The following is a 15,027-nucleotide window of genomic DNA, read 5'->3' as shown; positions in this document are numbered from 1 at the left end:
TGGGCCATGCACCACTCTTGACCTGCCTGGCAGATCAGAAAAGCAAGACCCAAAAGCAAAATGTTTCCAGTAATTTAACTACATACTAAAACAAAAATCAAGAATATTTATAGGCTTAAGGGACACTGAGCTTCTGTTAAGGGTAGTGATATAATTTGGGAACAGATTAGGATGATGGTTAAAAAACATGATGAACATAATGTCACTGAATTGTACATGTGAATATTGTTGAAATGTCAAATGTTTTTTACATATATATTTATCATAATAAAAAATGCAAAAACAAGAATGCTTAAAAAGAATACTTATGTAAAATGATCAAGCTGTCAACAAGGTAAAATTCACAATGTCTAGAATCTAAGATGCAAAGAAGCAGGAAAATACAACCCATAAGAAGAACAATCAGTCAAAAGCAACCAGAATTGACATAGTGCCAGAATTAGTAGATAAAGATGTAAAACAGTCATTATAACTATATTTTATATGTTCAAAAAGTAGAAACATGAAAGATTTTTAAAAGACCCAGATAGTGCTTTCAGATATGAAAACTATATCTGAGATGAAAAATATATTAGATGATATTAACAGCAGATTAGATATTGTAGAAGAAAATATTAATGAATTTGAACAACTTGAACACACAGTAATAGAAGCCATCTGAAAATGAAAACTATAGAAAAAATAACAGAGCATTTGTGAACTATGGGACAACTTCAAGTGTAACTGGACCCCCCAAACAGTGGGAGGCATGTGAGACAGCAAAATATTTGAAGAAATAATATATAAATGCTCAGTTCAATATGCTCAATGAACCCAAGCACAAGAAATATGGAAAAAACTACAAGGCACACCACAATCAAAATTGCTCAAAACCAGTGATCAAGGAAAAAACCATTAAAGTAACCAGAGGAAAAGGGCACGTTTTATATAAAAGAATCCTATGACTGCACCTTCTCTTATGTAGGTAATCTGCATAATAATTTGTTTTTTCATAAATCTACATCTTTACACATTGCATTTCATTTAAAAAGTTCCAGAATCTTATAAACTGATGCATTTCATCAAGGTAGCAACTGAATCATGGTGCAATTTTGTCATGGGGTGAAATGGATAATGGCCTCGTAACATCCATCAACTAAGGGAGCTTTTGGTTCATGTCACATTTTCCTGAAGCTACCTCACCCAGATACTGGAAGACTGTGTATTTGCATGTTGCCATCATTTCTCAAACATTTTTCTCTGCCTTAGGCCTAGGGTCTATTTCTAGCATTTTCTGCAAAAGGATACGTTGAATGACGTGTTAAATTTCTACAGTCTGTGACTTTTATTCCTGCATGGATTTCATGTTTGCATTGAAATTATTAGTGAAACTAATGGAGGTGAATGTAATTAACCATTCCCAGGGGATACCCATGAACAATTATATTCTAAAACAAAATAAGGAAGTCATATGTTCATCACATGTTCTGGAATCTGTTCTAAAATCCATATAAACTAATTTCTGAGGAAGGTAGTAAAACTAACTTCATAGTCTCACTTAAATAGGTTACTGGAGAAAAAGAACTGTCTGGTGACAGCTGAGTGCCTGGTTGGTCAGGGTGTAAAATATCTTTCCTGGCTAGTTTAGGTCAAGTAACCGATAAGCATCTTGGTCCCTAGAGCAACTGATGGGTTAGCATCTACAAGATGAGTGCGAGGTCTCCCCTCTTCTCCCAGCTAACTTTGCCGGAGCTACAGGCAAAGCCTTCACCTGGAGATGTGAGCCTTTACTTGCCTCAACCACATATAGAGATGTTAGAGTGGCCTTCAAGGACACCACACCCAAGCTTCTCCCTTGGGCAGCACAGAAGGACCCCACAGCACAAATTCATCCCAGGATAGGGTACATCCAAGTGATGGTCACAGACCCATGTACCACAGAAGGGAAGGTGTTTTCTACTGGAAGATGAGTTGGTTCAGCCTCATATTGGGGGAAAAAAGAGGGGAGGTGAAGGTTACCCTCTAAAGAAGAAAGACTTCATAGTATAATATGAGAAAACCAAAGACTAAACCAAACTCACTGCCATCAAGTCATTTCCGACTCTTAGCAACCCCTTCTTGGTTTTCCAAAGTGGTATCTCTATGGAAGTAGACTGCCCAGTCTTCCTTCTGAGGAGTGGCTGGTGGGTTTGGTGGGTGCCTTCTGGTTAGCCATCAGATGCCTTTGCCACTACACCATCAGGGCTCCTATAATATGAGAAGGCAGCATAATTTGTCTCAGCAAGAATCTCAAAGTCTAGTGCAGGGTTTATCAATAAGGTTTATCAGCCCTATTGAGATTTGGGGTCAGATATTTCTTATTAATTGTTGTGAGGGGCTATTCTTTGCATTGTAGGATGCGTACCAGTATCTCTAGCCTTGACCCACTGAGTGCCAGTAGTACACCCTGCCCCTCTCAGTTGTGGCAACCAAAAATGTTTCCATATGTTGCCAGATGTCTCTTGGGAGGGAGGGCAAAAATAATCCCCTGGTTGACAAAAGTTATCCCTCAGTTGATAGCCACTCATCTGTAGTAGTAAACTGTGTCATGAAGCCATCAAATCAGTACCAACAGCAGCTTGACTCCTGTTTAACGGGCTGTCTTGATGTTGCAAACATCTCAACCATTACTCTTGACTCAAAGGTCCCTTTGTTCTTTCTCAGTGTCACTTTATGGTTGAGATGAAGGGTTCTGAGTCAGGACGACCTTGGCTAGCCACTTGGCCTCTTGAGGCAGCAGTTTGCTTATCTGTGAGATGAGAGTAACAACAGACCCATGTTGCTCTGAGGTCAATCAAGTGATGCATGTGAAGGACTTCTCACTCTGACTGCTGTCAAATTATAACTTAAAGATCATGCAGAATTTATTCTGTTAGGATAGTTCCATCTTTTTAACATCTGCCATGTTCCCTATTTCAGGATAAGCCAGACTGTCTAAGATAAGTTAAATAAGTCTTTATAATACCCCTACATATTTACTAATGCACACACCTGGCCACATGAGGTACGTAGCAAGAAGGTTACATTTTTCCACTTAGAAGATGTAGAGGTAGCTCCATCCTCACTGATGTAGGGCGTTGTCTTTGCTCCGTGTAAGCTGACTCTTAAGTACAGTGGTTTTAGGGACTACAGGGAACAAAAGGAGGCTATTTGGAAAAAGGTGTAGCAATACTTCAGCTAGAAGTGGGAATAGGAGTTTGTCTTTTATCCTTCTCTTGAAATCCTTTTCTCAGTTTCTCTATTTTCCTACATTTGTTCAGTGAAAACTTTGTAAGAATATCTTTGCATCTGAACTGGGGTTGTGAAGCACTTGTAAGTTATTAATACTCTGACTCAATTGAAAGTGCTTGAAAGGTTTTCTTCTTGAATAATGCTCTTATGCTTCCAAGAAGTCTAACCTATGAGCCATTGAGAATATGGAGAAACATGGTAAAGTCTAGCCTGTTCACAGCCCAATGGCCTGTCCCCTGGAAATTCTCTCACAGTAGCCAACCTGGGAGGGAATCACTCTTGTTCTTAGAACTCTGGGACCTTGATGATATGTGATGGCCTCTCCTTACCAAAAAAATTGTGATCTGACTCTGAAGCCAACCTAAAGCTCTGTAGCCCCAAGTAACATTTCTGGAGCCTCAGATCCATCCATTGGAGACTCATTTGGCCAGAGCTCTAGTGTCCATGTTCAAGAGCCTGGCATTGCCCAAAAGGAGAACAAACACAGAAGTTATCACCACATGAAGATTACAATGCCTTTTGGACTAGGATCTTAAACCCTGTCCTGTCACCAGCACCAGCCACTCCCTCCAGCCAGCTATGTCTCCAAGGGTTGTACGCAGAGGACTGCAGAGGTTGGTCAACTCAGCCTGTCAAGGCCTTGTGTAGTAGAATATCCAAGCTCTTTGATGTTGCCTCCGGAAGCCTCTGAAACCTTGCTTCAGTTAAATTTATCCCAAGGCCATTTTGACACTTGGCCAGGAAATTGTTTCCTGCGCAGACAAATTCTGCTCAGCTCTGTGTGGTCCATCCAACTGCCCAGAGCAGTGACTACTGGGAGTCTGCAGACTCTTCCTGTGAGTGTTCTAAGCCCATCTACACACACACACACACACACACACAACTCCATGTCACCACCTAGCCGGGTGTCATGGATGCATTGAAGTCAGCTACCAGTGGATATATCTCTCTGCGGTAAAAATCCATAGGCTCCATGAACCCCCTCCCTCCTTCCAGACTAGCCTTTCTCAAAAGTGTCCTCAAACTCTGTCCTCAAACTATGGTCTGGCCTGAGGGGGAGGGGAAAGTGGAATCTCTCAAAGGGGCCATCGGTTTTCTCAAAATTGTCATTGTGAAAATGTTTCCAGGTGGAGAATTTCAGTATTTGATCAAGCCCTTCAACAAATATAATAGCCAATGTAGGAATTTTTGTCCAGCAGTTAACATCAGGCCTAAATTTTGACTAATTGATGCCTGATGGCATCATGTAAACCCAAATGTGCTTTATTTTCCTCTTCATGTTGTTTTCCTCTCAATTTTATTAATTTGAAGGAATTTCTGGATCCTTAATGTTTCATTAGAGAGTCACAGAAGTATAAGGTGAAGTTTAGAGGACAGAGCAGGCAGAAAAGAGAGTACTAGATTCACCTCAAGCATCTCCACCAGCTCCTTTTTCTAGCAGTTGCCTGATTGTGGTCAGCCTCGTTATGATGTGAGGCATCTTGAGGCAATAGTGAGTCTCATGGAGGTGCTTATCTTCCGAGCCCCAGGAGCGTGCAGATCATTCACAAAGCTGGCCACTCTGTTAGGTCCACACTTTGGCTGCCTTTGGCACTGGTGGCTGCAGATCTGCCCACTGACCCTGAAACGGCCCCTCACTGCCTTCCTGACTGGAGGCCCAGAGCTCAAGCACAGAAGATTCCGTGAGTTGGCTCAGCTTCCAAGCCAGGCCTCCATAGCTTCTTGTGTCCTCAAGGCCCTTTGTCCAACCTTATAAATCCCAACTTCATGGCTTTTGAGTTTTTCATGATGGCTTCCCTGAGGTCTTGTAGGGAGGAGATCCTACACCCCAACCCCATGATAGATCCTAAGTCTCCCTTTTCTGTCTACTGTTACAAATGTGGTTTGTTATTATGAACAAAAATTACAACTGGTAGTAACCAGCTGATTTTTTTTTTCCCCTAGCTGTAATCTGTTGGAGGAGGTTGAAGATTTCACTCACTGTAGTGACAATTTTACTGTATTGTAAAAATGCATCACTTAACAACAACAACAAAAAAATCTAATTGTCTGTTTAAAAGATTACTAATAATTGTCAGTTTATCCTCCCCTCTACTCTGAGAATGAATATGTAATCATGTTAACAGTTATCAGATCTGAGCTCTACATAGCTATCTTACCTTCTTTATCTCTGAAGAGTACTTGAGTTACTTCACTTCTGATAGAAACCTCAAAGGTTCTTTTTGCACATTCTAAAGCCTAGGGTACAGGCTTCCCTCTTATTCCATGTGTTGTTGTTGTTATGTGCCGTCGAGTCAAACCCAACTCATAGCGACCCCTCCTTGGGTTTCCGAGGCAGTATCATTACAGAAGTAGGATTGCCCAACCTTCCTTCCGAGGAGTGGCTGGTGGGTTTGAACCGCCAACCGTCTGGTTAGCAGGCAAGTGTCTTAGCCACTATGCTACCAGAGCTCCCTTCCTCCAAAAGAACTATTTAGACACATAGCCTTACAAGAAATGATTCTTCAGTGCTTGGCTCATTTGGCACTCTCCCCCAACAGTAACCTAGCTTATACCTCCAGCAAAGCATACTCCCCACCATTGAGGACAAGGTCCTGGCAGCATCTTATGTTTGCTTAATTGAAAGTTCAGAAGATGGAAAGTGGGGGAGAGATAAAATCAGGATGGTTGTGGATCTGTTGCTTGTATGTGAGTTCTTGGATATGGTTCCCTGGTCCTTGCCACCTCTCACCTGGACCCTTTTGGCAGGTCTTTCCTAACTGGCTTCCTGTTCCCTGATGGCCCTGCTCTGCAGCTTCTACATCTCCACCAGCCTTGATCCCACCTCAACGCCTTCATGAGTGCTGTTGTTGCCTCTCCTTAGTATATAAGTTCCCCAAATATACTCATGACTGCCTCCCCCCCCCCAATTATTCTTTCTTCAGTTAAGTGTTGTTTCCTCAGGGAGACCATCAGAGCCATCCAGCCCCACACCACTGTCTTTCTTTTTTCTCTCTTTGCTTCATAACACCCACTCTACTATCTCAAATTTTATATGTTTAGTTTTTAATTTCCTTTCTGACATTGGAAAGTCTGCCTTGACATCCCCACTCCTCCCCCCCCCCCCAAAAAAAAAAAAAAAAACTTTATCATAGTATTTAGGTCACAAACTATGAGCACATAGTAGGTTCTTAGTCTACTCTGTCTTCCGAAAATTACTATCAGCATTCCCTGGATATACCTCTACCTCTAGGCCCTGGCTAATTCATTTCTCACCTTTGTGGCCCCTCTGCTGCCTGGAAAGCTCTTGTTAATTCCTCAAAGCCTTATTCAGAGCTCAGCTCCTCTGTGTTGGTGTTACTGACCCCTCTTCAAGATGAGAATAATTCCCCCGTTTCTTTGCACCCAGGGTTCCATTACCACAAATTATACTATTTCTAGGACTCTTCGCAGTTGCCTAAAGAGCTTTTTGTGTGTCATAATCTCATCTATCATTGTGATTTCTCTTTTTTTTTTTTTTTTTTTAACCTCTCACTTTACTGAGGCTCTTGAGGATTGGATATAATATTATTTTTTTCTTTTTTTTAAATTTTTATTGTGATTTGGGTGAAAGTTTACAAAGCAAATTCACTTTCCATACAGCAGCTCACATGGATATAATATTCTTATAACACCAACGACTTCAGACGTAATATCTACCCATACTTGTTTCACGTAATTGCAGTCTCATGTCACATACGCTTATATATTTTATGTTTTTACGTGACATTATATTGTGAGCATTTTCCTGATCATCCCTATTTTAGTGGTTGAATCACAGCAGAGGTGGTTTATTGGTTTACAGTGTCCTTGCTTTGTAGAGAAGAATTGAGGCAATAGAAAGCTGTGAGTTTTAATTAGCCTCACTGACCTGTTGTCTTGGCTGCTCTCCATGCAGCAAACAATTAGAGAAAGAACTCGATATGAGTACTTCTACTTCTCTTTCCCCACCTCCTTCCTATTGCACACGTTCACACATGAACACAAAACAACACATATGAGATGATTCCGCTGTTAAACAGACAATTCGTTCTTACCCCATATGGTATTCCTAAGGATTAGCTGACACTTGTTTGGATGGAGTTCACATCACATCTGCTCACACAGTTCCTCTTCTTATGACCCAGTTTCACACACTTATCAAATCACAACTCTGCACTTGACCATTTTCTTTGTGTCACCTTCATCTCCTGGTTGACATTTGCATGCCACTGCCTTGGAATTCCTTGTTCCCATGTTTGCCTTTGTAAGCACTTGGGTTGGGTCTTCCTGGGGGAAATGGTATGGCCCAACCCTGTATCCCACCAGAATTTTCTTTGGCCCAAACTCTAGGTTATTCCTATAGCCACAAGAGGTCCACATCATAATCTTTTCCACTTGAAACTGTTTTTCTTCACTTATTTTAGACCTGGATGTTGTAGATAGGTAGTTGGAACAGGCCTAAGAGATTTCCCAAAACAGCTATATTATATTCAACATTTCAAACTTACTAGATTTAATGGCCAGAAACTGATGTAATTATGAACAGTCTCTAAGCAATAAGGGCATTTTTATTGCCCTATGGAGAGCTAAGAGAATTGGCTAGCCTAAAGTGAAGAAGGAGGTAGCTCTCGATAATTTTCCTCTAAAATATAATCGTGTCTTATGGGGTGAAAAAAAAAAACATTCAAATCCTGAGCATGTCATTTCCATGGCCTCTGGATTCAGCAAGTGCCCACAGGTACAGACAGGAGTTTAGGCAGGAGAAGAGAATGAAAGAGTCCAGCTAGATTGAGGAGCCTATGATTGCATGCATAGTGACCCCTCCTTGGGTTTCTGAGGGGGTATCTCTACGGAAGTAGATTGCCGCAGTCTTCCTTCTGAGGAGTGGCTGATGGGTTTGAACTGCCACCCTTCTGGTTTTCAGTCAAATGCCTTAGGTACTACACCAACAGAGCTCCACCCGCTCCCCCCTCCCCCACCCTTTTTGTTTGTTTGTTTTTTGAAACCCAGAAGGAGGGAAAAAGATTGAGAGAAGAAAGTAATTCCCTCAAGGCTGGTGTGTTCTAAAGTCAGCCCCCCCATGGTGTTTAATAATTCAGATGTTTGCTTGCCACCCATTCTCTCTTGCTTTCTACTTTCCCACATCCAGAACTATCATTTGAGAGGCAAAGTGTTCCCCACTTTGACCCTGGCTCTAGAGTCCACTGTCCTAAACACTACAGACCAAGACCAGTCCTTTCCCTCTGGGGCTTGAGTTCCCAGAAGCTGGGGGTTGCTCCCCACCACAGAGTGGTAGCTTCCTCACAGCTCATGAAGGTGCCAACTCCTGCCTTCTCCAGTCAGATGCTGACCCTGTCTCTGTGTTGGGTGTTTCTGCAGCCACACCCCTATGAGAGGAGGTAAAACGCCACATAGTGACCAAGGGGGTGGGCAGCAATGAAGGGAAGGCAAAGAGCAATCCAGCAGGTTAGAACCAGCATGATGAGGGCCTCCACCCCAACTCCACTAACCAGTACTCTCACCTCACCTCTAACACAGGACCACAGGACACTGTCCTTATACAGTCATTGTGAAGAAAGCATAAGCTAATGGCCCATAGTGCCTACTCAGTTAAACATTAATTCATTCACCTCACCATCAAGGACAGACTTCCACCTAAGAGCACAAGAAGAGATGCAATCCCATGCAGGTACCCTCCACCCAGTTCTTCCGGGGATACACAGCATGGTGACTCATTCATAGGTGCTCTTGAAAAAGAAGTGGTCCTCCATCTTCTACCTCTTCTACCCCAGTCTCCTTCAGCTTTAGGAATCATTATATTCCAGACGCCATCATTTCCTCAGTCCTTCATGTTGCTGGAGTCTCCCAGGGAGCTAAAAAGCTAAACAGCGCTTCACCCGGAGGGGGAAGAATGCCTCCTGTAATGGTCCACCTGAACACAAAGACGGTGCCGCTCATGCACCAATACTGTTCAAGGTGTTTAGTGCAATGTTTCTGTAACCCTCAAGAGAGCCAGGGTTCATAGAGTCTGGACCCCCGTAAGTGGTCAAGGCTGGGTGACTGGGCCAGCCTCATCTGCAAGACCTTCCTCTCCCCTTGGGATGCCCCAGTATCAGCTCCAGCTGGAACCTTTATCCCTTAGTGATGAAGATCCACTGATAGAAATCCTTAGAGACTCCTCTGGATTTATTTAAGATTGTCCCCTGCTTACTAGCTTTGATCAAAAAAGGCCTCACTTGCATTTTCTGAGGAACATAAAGTTCCTAAATGGACTCTAAGCAAGGCACAGATGCAGTGAGGGTGAGGGAGCAGAAAGCTGTGCATGAAAATTACCACTTTCAGGCCTGGATGCAGAGCAGCTTGTGTTAATAGAGTCTTGTTTTAATTTGAATGTGAAAGGTAAGACCCTGACAGCACCGTGAAAGTTTCTGGAGAGATTCAGAATAAACCCTAGGACAGAGTCAGTGGGGAGGGGCTGCGGATTCCATCACCCTGGGCAGATTCTCCTCCAGATTCCATCTTGGCAGCAGATGGCAAGAGGACAGCATGTCTTGGTATACAACTGGTGGAAATGGCTTTTAAGTAACAGGAAAACCCCAGCTGAAAAAAAGACGAAGTATGTTAAGAGAAGAAAATAAAGGGCCTGGATGGATGGATTTAGTTTTTAAATTTAAACTCTCTGAAGTAGAGTTGTCATAGTTACCTGCTTGTTTTTACTTGTATTTATGAGATCTGAAGGCCACAGAATTAAAATAATCCTTCCCAGTGTGAAATGTGTGTCTGTAATAACAAGTGCTGAGGAGCACCTGAGATGCTTGTGCTGTTGTCAGTTTCATCTCTTGGTTTTTTTTTTTTTTTTTTTCTCTCATCTGCCAGTGCTGTCTGGGCCTGTTGAGAGGAACCATGATGACAAACTAAACTTGGCTTCATTTTGCCACACACATTCAGGATCACTAACGATACAGACACATGTTATTACACACTCATAAACAAGTACCACAGCCTGCGCATATCTGACTCAGTTACAACCACCTATCTCCCCATACCCACAACCATATATAAGTACAGAAGCTTATACCCGAGCATTTTACAAGCTTTATGAGGACAATGCTATGAGTCATAGTTATAAGCATAAAAATTCATGGTGTACCATGATGATAGAAAATGAAAGTACGTTCTGATTTATGCATTATTAAAGCCTTAGATAAAAGGTGTGGGTGTCAGGCCTGGCTTTGCCCCTCAATGGCCACTTGGCCTTGGGCAAGCCAGAGTCCTCTCTGCTGTCACAGGCTCACCTGCAAACTGAGGCAGCTGGCTGGCTTCAGGGCTCTGCCATTATTCGAAGGCATAAGATGTCTCCTTTTACTAGTTTGCATTTGGGGAAGCTGAAATTCAGAAAGGAGCTAAGCCAAACTCTGTACAGTAGGGTGTTGTGTGTAATTTGTGCGCCTGATAGGGAATTTGAAGAATGATTGTGCAGAATACCAGCATCTCTTTTTATTGTTTTAGTTATACCAAGTGATGCTCTGCTGGATGCTAATATATTAAGTGTACATCTTCAGTTGTACTAGTGCTATGAATTGAAGTGTCCATAGAAGAAGGCTGAATAAAATATTTACCCAAAGTACATCATCTGATTTTTGTGTATTTCTTTAACTAAAGAGAATTGAGGGGATTGTCTCAGATTCCCAACTCCTTTATTACTTTTCCTGGAGAAACTCCAATATTTGAATGATACCTGTCTTCCAGGTTAACTGCAAGTATTAAGTGCAATTCATGTTCCTATTTTGATTGATATGAGCCATACAGCTACCAGTTGGATGTCTTAGCAGCAAGAGGTAATGACTAGCACTCAACACTCTGTTGATGTATTTTCATCACAGAGCAGAGAAATGTCAGGCAGGCATGACTCTGTTAGCAGGAAATGAATACCTGCCATTTGATGTTTTGAAACATTGAAATCCACTTATGGAGTCTTAGAGGTCCAGGAACCTCTGCTCTAGTACATATTGCAAAATAAAATTGAGTTTGCTTGCCTTGGCTTTATGGGAATTAACTGACTACTAGTAATGAAAATAGTAACTCCAGGAAGAAGGTACTGTGTTTACACTCTTCGTCAGTCTCTTGCATTAGTTTCTTAAAGAGTCACTGTGGTGCTCTTTCTTGACTTGTGTAATCGCAGCCATAAGGAGTTCTCCAGGAGGGACTTAGCCATGCAATCAGGATCACAGTGGACAAGTGTCGCCTTTATTTCTAACTTATTTAGAATGGTAAGGAGATTTTTCTATTAGTGTCACTTTGCACAAAACATTGTTTGCTTAGGTAGCTCAAAGGAGAAGTAGTGGGATGGCTTTTGAGCAGCGCCAATTTGGTTTTTAAGAAAGTTCAAATACTGAGAATATAGAAGGCTAAAGGCTACATTGGTAGATAAAAATGGTCATTCCTAAAAGAAGGTTGGTTCCTATCTTAGTGTATAACCTTCAGTGGCTGAAGACACCAAACTCTGGAAGAAGGAATTAATTCATTCCTGTGGATAATTAATTTCAGTGCCACTTGGAATCCTTTACTGCTGGCTTGACTAATTGCAGAAAATGATTTGGTGTCATAGAACAAAATAATTTTTCAACAGGTAAGTACAGATACAGTTTTACTGATACCTCACTCTAAAAACCAAATCAGACATGTACAACATGTATGCCCTCTTGTTTTTTAATGCCTTTAAAAAAAAAAATTATTGGATTTCAGTGAAAGTTTACAGAACAAATTTATTTTCCATACAGCACTTCATACATGTTTTGTCTCATGACATTGACTGCAGTTTCCCACAATGCAATAGCTCTTCCTACCTCCTTCCCATAGTTACCTCATCTCTGTGTCCTTCCCTCCCATGCTTTCCTGCCCCCTCAGCTGTTTCCCTGTGCATACACAGCCCTTCTATTCTCCTATGTTTGACCTCTCCAAGGAGTGTATCTACCTGATGTAAATGTTCAGCCCATATGCTGGTCTTTTATTTGACTAAAAGCCAAAGGGTGACTTTAATTCCAGACCTGAAGGATAGTTAGAGGCCATAGTCTCAGGGGTTTTACCAGGCTCTATCAGACCAGCAAATCTGGTCCTTTTTTTTTTTTTTTTGTATGATTTTGAGTTTTGTTCCACATTGTTCTCCCACTCTATCCAGGATCTCCTACACAGATACCCTTCCAAGTGGTTGACAGTTTGTAGCCAGGCACCATCTAGTTCTTCTGGTCTCATAGTCATGTGGGCTTGTTTTTTCATATCATTTTAAGGACATCTTGTTTGCTTCTACTTTTTGTTGTTGTTAGTTGTCATTAGTTCAGCTCTGATTCATGGTGACTTTGTGTCACACATGATGACATTGCCTGGTCCTAAGCCATCTCACAAGCATTGGTATGTTTGGAGCCATTCTTGCTTCTAACCTAGGGGACTCATCTACCAGCACTTTATCAGACAGTACTTTGTTGTTATCCATAGGATTTTCTCTGACTAATTTTCAGTATAGATCACTGGGCCTTTTCTTCCTAGTCTGTGTTAGTCTAGACACTTCACTGAAACCTATCCAGCATGGATGACCCTGCTGGTATTTGAAATACCAGTGGCATAGCTTCCAGCATTATAGTATGCAAACCACCACAGTACAACCAACTAACAGATTATGAATAAAGCTTCTATAAATAGTTGCATACAGGTTTTTGTGTAAACATTAGTTTTCAGTTTCACTTGGATAAATACCTAAGAGTGTGATTACTGGGCTGGATGGTGAGTCTATATTTAACTTTATAAGAAACTGCCAGATTTGTCTTCCAAAGTGACAGTTCCATTTTGAATTCTCACCAACAATGAGTAAGAGTTCATGTTGTTCCACATCCTCATCAACATTTGGTTTTTGTCAGTTTTATGAATTATAGTCATTCTAATAGGTATGTAGTAACACTGCATTGCAGTTTTAATTTTCATTTCCTTAATGACAAATGACGTTGTGCATCTTTTCGTGTGTTAATTTACTACCCATTACATCATCTTTGGTGAAACATATATTCAAATTTTTTGCCCATTTTTTAATTGGGTAGTTTGTTTTTTTATTGTTCAGTGTTGGGTTCTTTATAAATTCTGTATACAAGTGGTTTATCTCATAAATGTGAGTTGCAATGATTTTCTCCCAGTCTGTGGCTTATCTTTTCATTTTTTTATTGGTATCTTACACAGACCAAAATTTTTAATTTTGATAAAGTCTAATTTATCATTTTTTCTTTCATAAATCAGGCTTTTATATTACATCTGAACACTTATCACCAAACCAAGGTCATACAGATTTTTCTCCTAGAGATTTTATACTTTTAAGTGTTTTATATTTAGATCTATGATTATCTTGAATTATATTTTGCATAAGCTATAAGGTATCTGCCTAGGTTCATGTTTTTGCATATGGGTGTCTATTTGGTAAAAAGACGATCCTTCCAATAAATGACCTTTGCACCTTTGTAAAAATCTAGCTGTATTTGTATGGGTCTATTTCTGGGCTCTCTATTCTGTCCCACTGATGTATGTACCTCACCTTCCACTGCTGATACTATACTCTCAAAGTTACTATAGTTATATTGTAATTCTTAAAATTGGGTAGTGTGATTTTGCCTATTTTATTCTTCTTTTCAAATTTGTTTTAGCTATTCTAGTTCTTTTGCCTCTCCATACAAATTTTAGAATCAGCTTGTTTATATCTGCAAAATATTCTCCTGTTATTTTGATAGGAATTGCTTTAAACTTTATATTTGAGGAGAATTAATATCTTTTCTAAATTGAGTCTTCCAGTCCATGAACATGGTATGTTTCTCTTATTTTTTTCCCTTTCATCAGTGTTTCATACTTTTTATGATACTGCTCCTGTAGCTATTTTGTTATATTTATACCTTTAAAATTTTTAGAATTTGCTTTATAGCCCAGCAAATTGCCTATTTGGTAAATTTTCTATGTGCACTTGAAAGGAATATATATTGTATAGTTGTTAAAGGCATCCTTTTATATATGTAAATTAGGACAAATTTGTTAGTACTATTATATAAAAACTCTATGTTCCTTCTAATTTTTGTATGTATGTTACTGGGAGAGATTAAAAATTATAGCATCATTATGGTGGATTTGTCTCATTCTTACTTTAGTTCTGTCTTTTTTCACTTCTGTATATTCTGAGATTATAAGGTGCATGCAAATTTAGAATTGGTATGTCCTCTTAGTAAATTGATTTTTTTTATATAAATATGAAATGTCACCTTTTATCTCTAGTTGTGATTATTGCCTTGAAATATACTTTGTCTGATAATAATATAACTATGCCAACTTTGTTTGGTTACTATTTGTATGGCATATTTTTTGTATTCCTTAACCTTCAACTATTCTGTGCCCTCATATTTAAGGTATTTTCTTAAGCAGCATATACTTGTGTTGTGTTTGTTTTGTTTATATCCAATTTGAAAATCTTAATCTTTTACTTGGAGCATTTGGTAAACTTACACTTAATGTAATTATTGATTTGTTTGGGTTTAAATTTACCACATTATATTTTTTTATTGTAATTTGGATGAAAGTTTACAGAGCAGATTCATTTTGCACATAGCAGCTCACACATACTTTGTCTCATGACATTGACTACAGTTTACCACAATGCAATAGCTCCCCTCCCACTTCCTCTCCAGAGTTACCTCTTCCCTGTGTCCATCTCTCCATGCACTCCTGCCCCCTGAGCTATCTCCCTGTGCATGCACA

The sequence above is a fragment of the Orycteropus afer genome, unplaced genomic scaffold (genome assembly GCF_000298275.1).
Source record: "Orycteropus afer afer isolate SDZICR_OR568_19922 unplaced genomic scaffold, OryAfe1.0 scaffold00142, whole genome shotgun sequence".
NCBI classification, from domain to species: Eukaryota; Metazoa; Chordata; class Mammalia; order Tubulidentata; family Orycteropodidae; genus Orycteropus; species Orycteropus afer.
This window is presented reverse-complemented; position numbering follows the sequence as displayed.